This window comes from Cebus imitator, unplaced genomic scaffold, assembly GCF_001604975.1.
Source record: "Cebus imitator isolate Cc_AM_T3 unplaced genomic scaffold, Cebus_imitator-1.0 Scaffold297, whole genome shotgun sequence".
In the NCBI taxonomy this organism is placed as follows: Eukaryota; Metazoa; Chordata; class Mammalia; order Primates; family Cebidae; genus Cebus; species Cebus imitator.
The window spans coordinates 1,387,379-1,393,589 of record NW_016107612.1 but is presented as its reverse complement, the minus strand read 5'-3'; positions in this window follow the sequence as shown (position 1 = coordinate 1,393,589).

Genomic DNA, 6,211 nt, shown 5'->3' with positions numbered 1-6,211 from the left:
AAAACCGGTCACATCATTTTCGGGGCCCAGTACAAAATGAATATGTGCCCCACTGACAAATTATTAGTACATTGCTGAGGGGCGACAATAGAGCATTACAATCCTGAGCCCCGGGCCCTCCGAAGTGCGAGATCCTGTGTGACAGCACAGGCTGCCTGCACGCCCATGATGCTGGCCTTTTTGGCAAGTCTCTTCCTCCCGGCAAAGAGGTCTTGCAGGCGCGGAGCAGCAGAGAGGAGGTAAGCAAGGGATGCCAGCTCAGGGAGCAGCCCAGCCCAGCCCTGGCTCACTGCCGGATAGCCGGAGAGCCTCTGGGGCCTCCTTGAGACTGCCTATCAGGCTGATGGAGTGGATGGATGGGGTAGAAGCAGATGGGGCCGGTGACCTGGCAGACAGGTGCTCACATAACACCTCTGCACCATGAAGCCGAAGCCGTGCAAGCCCAGCATGCGGAGGGAGTGGTGTGGCAAGGATTTAAGGGCTGCCTGCAGAGCCCGGAGAAGGAAGCTGAAATTAACAACAGTAAGAGTAACAGACGCTCCTCCTGCACACTCGCACGCTCTCGGGTGCCAGGCGCTGTGCTTGGCCTGAAGAGCTACTCCTTGAGACTGGAGCCAGTGTCACTCCCACTGAATAGAGGAGGCAAGAGGCCCAGAGAGAAGTGGCCGAAACTACATATCCTGAATCCCCTTCTCTGTTCTTACTTGTCTGCCTGCAGCCCTGGCCTGCAAGGGACGGATGCCTGGAGTGGAGGAGGAACTGGCCACCAGTGGCAAGGGTGAAACCCAGGAGACCCGCCTCCCAGAATGGGGCTTTGCCTCCACGTTGAGGGGCCTGTTGCCACACTGTCTCGTTGAGCCTTCATCTTCTCCTCCCTTTACGAAGCCTGTCCCTTGGGACTGAGGGCAGAAAGAGAGAGAGAGAGAGAGAGAGAGGGAGGGAGAGAGGTGTGTGTGTGTGTGTGTGTGTGTGTGTGTGTGTGTCCTGGATGTACAGGGACTTCCCCTCCTTCCTCAAGGGAGTCAGCCCCACCCTTCCAGGACCCATGGCCGGCCCCCAGATGTTCCTCCCTGGCGCCTCCGTTACTGTTTTTGAATCAGCCATGCGGTAGCCTCTCCATCCTATCCGGGTTTGATCGTCCATAAAAAAATTAATGGTCCCTGCAAATAAAGAAGCACAACAACAGAGGAAGGCTTTCTAGACAATCAATTAAAAGCCTAGGAGAGGGATTATCTCATTGAAATATCAATTTTTAATAGCACCACATCTTAGAGTTTCCTCTCAAAAGCTTTGCACAGTGCATTTGCCTGACTTGGTTTCTCCCTCCAGCTCCTACTGCCTTTGAGTGCCCAGAGCAGAGGCCTGAGAGGGAACATGGGAGGCCATCCATCCATCCATCCTTCCATCCATCCATCAATCCATCCATCCAACCAATGCTTAGTGAGCTCCCGCTATGTGGCAGGCATAGGTGGTGGGGGCACCAAGGTGAGCAAAAAGGAGGAACTTGCCAGCTGGCAAGGGCGCAGGAGGGCAGCAGCAGGCAGGTGAAAACATTGGCAATGAGGAAAGTGAAGCCATCTGGGAAAATCGATGTAAAGGGGCTGCAATGCAGGTTAATAGGGGCACAGGAGTGGGAGTATCCGTTTAGCTGGAGGAGCTAGGGAAGCCCTTACCACTTCCTTGCCCTTGGGAAGTGACCTTTAATTGTTTTCTTGTTTTGGTTTTGTCTTGTTTTTGTTTTTTTGAGACAAGGTCTTGCTCTGTCTCCCAGGCTAGTATGCAGTGGCGTGATCTCCGCTCACTGCAACCTCTGCCTCCCAGATTCAAGTGATTTTCCTGCCTCCACCTCCTGAGCGAGTAGCTGGGTTGACAGGCGCATGCCACCATGCCCGGCTAATTTTTGTATTTTTAGTAGAGACAGGGTTTCGCTGTGTTGACCAGGCTGATCTTGAACTCCTGATCTCAAGTGATCCACCCACCTTGACCTCCCAAAGGGCTGGGATTACAGGCTTGAGCCACTGCACATGACCTAGAGGTGACCTTTAAAATGAAACTGGAAGGCTGGGAAGGAGGGAAAGGTGGTTCTAGGCAGAAGGAACAGTACAGCTGGAGGTCCCGAGGCAGGAGTGGGTTTGGGGTGTTGGAGGAGTGGAAAGGAAGTCAGTGGACTGGAACATAGGCAGGAAGGGGCGCTGGGGGAGATGAAGCTGTGAAAAGAGACACCATTCAGACCTCAGGGCCCCAGGAGGTCTGGGAAGAGGCATGTGTTATATTTAGGGTGCACCATGGGCAGCAGATGCAGTGGGGTTACCAGCCCTGGTTTGAGCCCTGCCTCTTAGTTGCTCTGGGACCCTGGGAAGCTGCCAAAGATCTCAACCTCAGTTTTCTCACCTGTAAGATGGGATAATTGTGATCACCTCACTGGGCTGTCAGGAGCATCCTAAGAAATAATAGAGTCAGCCTGTTTAGCCTGGCACCTCTTTCTTCTCTCTGCCCCTACTCCTCTTAGTTTGGCAGCTTCCTCAGTTTACCCTTCAAGGTTTGAGGGACCAGATAAGCTCCATCTGATAAGGGATTTCTACCAGATTGATTCCTACAGGATTTTGTTATACACCTGAGTCCAGTTTATCAGCCATCAGGGTGGGGGTGGTGGGGACAGGGTGGTGGTCCAGGGACAGACAAATGTGTCACTGGTCTCCCAGCATCACCGCCTCCCCATCCCATCCCATCCCATCCTGGAATTGAGATACCTCCTTATTAAGACACCTGGGCGAGTGATCGGGTTGAGGTTTCTGAGAGGGCACTGAGGGCAGGGGAAGCCACGTGTGGCTGGGTGGGGCGGACCGTGCAGGCAGAGGCAGATCCTGGACAGGGATCCTGCCCCAGTGTAGACAAATGTACTTTTTTTGCCAGAACAACTGGTCTCCCACACAGACCTGGCAGGCACCCTGGGACAAAGGTGGACACACAACAATACTGCTGGTGCTGGACCCTGTGCCAGGGGCCTGACCGTGTCCTTTCTAAGCCCCACGGCACATCCCGTGTTACACAGGTGGAAACTGAGGCTCCAAAGAGAGGTGGCGTGGCTCGCGTGGCCGGGGTGGAGGCAAATCCACAGCTGTCTGGCTGCTCCCTCTGAATTTATGATAATGAAGGGGCCATTATTTCCTTATCTATGAAAAGAAAGAAAAAAATAATGTGGGGGCTAAAGGAGCGATGGGTTACGGCCCAGTGAAGAGGATCTGGGGATTTCCAGGACACAGACGCTTGGTACCCTGGGCCAAGCCACTTGGCTCTCTGGACCACAGTTTACTCGTCTAGGTAATGAGATTCCCAACTGCAACCCATCTAAGTTAAGGGATCAGGTGAGGCTCTGGGTGAGAAAGGGCTTTGCGGAATGATCTGAGGGTTTGGAGACAGCTGTTCGCTCATCGTCGGCTGAGGCCTCCACCCTCCCACAAGCATTTACCCAGCACTGTTCCGAGCCAGGCTCAGACCTGGGCCGAGTGCTGTAGATGAAAATGGCTAGCCTTTGGAGCTACCTCGGTTCGAATCCTGATCCTGCCACTTCCTGGATGGGTCCTTCCCTCCCTGGGCCTCGGTTTTCTCATTTGCCATTTTTCACCTCCTGGGGGTTGTGAAGGCAAAAATTACACAGCAAAATAGAGAACGAGCATGAGCCCCGAATGAAACTCTCCTTCCCTTCCTGGGGACACTCAGATTCCTGCTGTCCGAGCTCGGAGCTCAGGGTCCAGGGGTGGGCTGATGAGACGTGGTTCTGAATCCCTGTGTTCCCTGGCATGCAGTCCGACGAGGTCACTGGCGCTCAGGTCGAATGGTAGGTGCAGTGGCATCGCTGGGGAAGCCAGTCGGAGAGGGGAGGCCGGTAGCAAGGGGCCCATCTGGACTTGTTCCTAGAGCAACAGGGAGCTGAGCCCACTTGGAGAATGTGCTCAAGGGTGAGACTCTGGGGCGGCCCAGGGGCCAGGATGTGGCCAGCCCTGCTAGGCCTTCAGCAGGAGAGGGGAAGGCCAGGCTGCTCCTCTCTGACGTAGGGGAAGCCTGGGAAATAAGAAAGCCTCGGAGGAAGGCTTCCCACTTCCACCTTTTCAGGCCCCCTCCTTGGGATGGGGAGGGAGCCTGAGCACCGTGGAGACCACCCCCAGTGCAGCTGGGTCTGTGGGGCTTGAGGAAGGCTTTCCAGGGGGGCCCTGCTCTATTGCGAGGCGCCCGCCTGGGGCCTGGGAGGCAGATGGCATCTTGCAACCCTGCAATTAGTAAAGTAGGCAGGGGAGCTGGTGGTGGGTGGGGTGGGAGGCGGCTGGCTGAGAGCTGCAGCTGGCTTCTGGGTGCTGCCACTGCCTCTAGCCCCGCTCCACTGGTCCAGAAGGGCTGCCTGGAGTGGCAGGAGGGCCCCAGGAAGACAAGGCAGTGGGGGATGGGAGGAAATGCAGAGCAGCAGGGAGACTCAGAGAGGAATGGGAATGGCACAGTCATGTCAGCGAATGCGGGTTTGGACAGCCCATTTGTTCCTGTCCCCATTTGACAGATAGGGAAACCAAAGCTGGGAGAGAGGCGGGAGCTCACCGCAAGATACACAGCCAATCAGAGAGCAGGCTAGAGCCAGAAGCCAGGTTTGTCTGGAGGGCTGGAGTGCGGAGGGCTCATTGCTGGGCATGGATTTCCAGGAAGGAACCCCTAGGGGCTGCCTGGTAGAGTCAGGCTGGACAAAATGGCCTTGGCTGGAAAGGAAGGACAGACTTGGGGCCCCCAGCCCTCCCACTGCGGGAGAGGAGGGGCCGGGTGGTGGGGTGGTATCTGGCTCAGCTGGTTCTCCAGCCAGTCTGGGCACTCCAGGCCTGTGAGGAGAGGCCCTGGCGAGGCAAGGCTGCCCCTGAGCTGCTGTGGCTTTCAGTTCCTGGGCTTGGGGGACTTCCACGCCCCCCTCCAGGAGGAAGACTTAGCTGGGCAGCAGCAAGACTCTTCTAGGACGGGCCTGGCAGTTACTGCAGTGGAGCTGGGGTGGGGTGGGGTTCTAGCTTCAGCCTGTACCATCCCACCCATCTGTCCTTCCTGCATCCATCCTTCCAGGCGTCCATCGCTCTTTCCCTCCTGCCTCTCGTCTAACACTGAAAGATGCCCACTGAGCCTAGGGCACTGTGCTGGCTGCTGGAGGATTCTCTGCCCTTCAGGAGCAGCCAGGAGGCAGAAGCAGCAAACACACAAATAGCCCCCCTAACACACGAAGAATGAACCCAGACCGAGCTCTGAAGGGCTGGTGGGACTTTGATGGGTGCAGGGCAGTTCTCGGGGCAGTAAAGAGCTTGGCATGTCAGCAGCTGCGACATCTGCAGAGTAGAGTGTGGTTGTGAGGCAGAGAGCAGGGGCCACATGGGGCCTTGCCTTGGAGGGTGGGGTGATGGCTCATGATCAGGAGTGTGGGCCAGGCGCGGTGGTTCATGTCTGTAATCACAGCGCTTTGGGAGGCCAAAGCAGACGGATCACCTGAGGTCCGGAGTTTGAGACCAGCCTGGCCAACATGGTGGAACCCTGGACTCTACTAAAAACAAACAAACAAACAAAAACAAACAACAGCTGGGTGTGGTGGCACATGCCCGTAATCCCAGCTACTTGGAAGGCTGAGGCACAAGAATCGCTTGAACCCGGGAGGCAGAGGCTGCAGTGAGCCTAGATTGTACCACTGAGCTCCCGCCTGGGTGACATGGTAAGACTCTGTCTCAAAAAAAAAAAAAAAAGGGTGTGGGCTCTGGCCTGGGATCCCAGTTTCATGTCTAATCAGCTGTGTGGCCTTAGAACAATCACTTGCTCTATCCCAGCCCCTGGATCCTCAGCATAAGATAGGATGATGATGGTGACACGTACCTTGTGTGGCTGTTGGGAGCGATCTGTGAGGGGATGTGTGTGAAGCACGGGGGGTGAGGGGGGTCAATACATTCTGGCTGTTCTTGGCAGTCACCCCCGGAGTGGCCAGGAGCCTGTAGGGGATCTGAGCCTGTGAGTGACATGTGCACTTGTCCTGAGTACATCTCACAATGGTGGGCTCAGCGCCTTCCCTCTCTCTATTTCCTTACTTGTTCAAAGAGAAACTGGACTAAGGCCAAGGAAGAATCTTCAAATGCCTCCAGGAGTGGGGCAGCTATTTAAATGAGTGAGAGCGGTGCCGGGGAAGGCTGCAGGGAGTGGTGAGGAC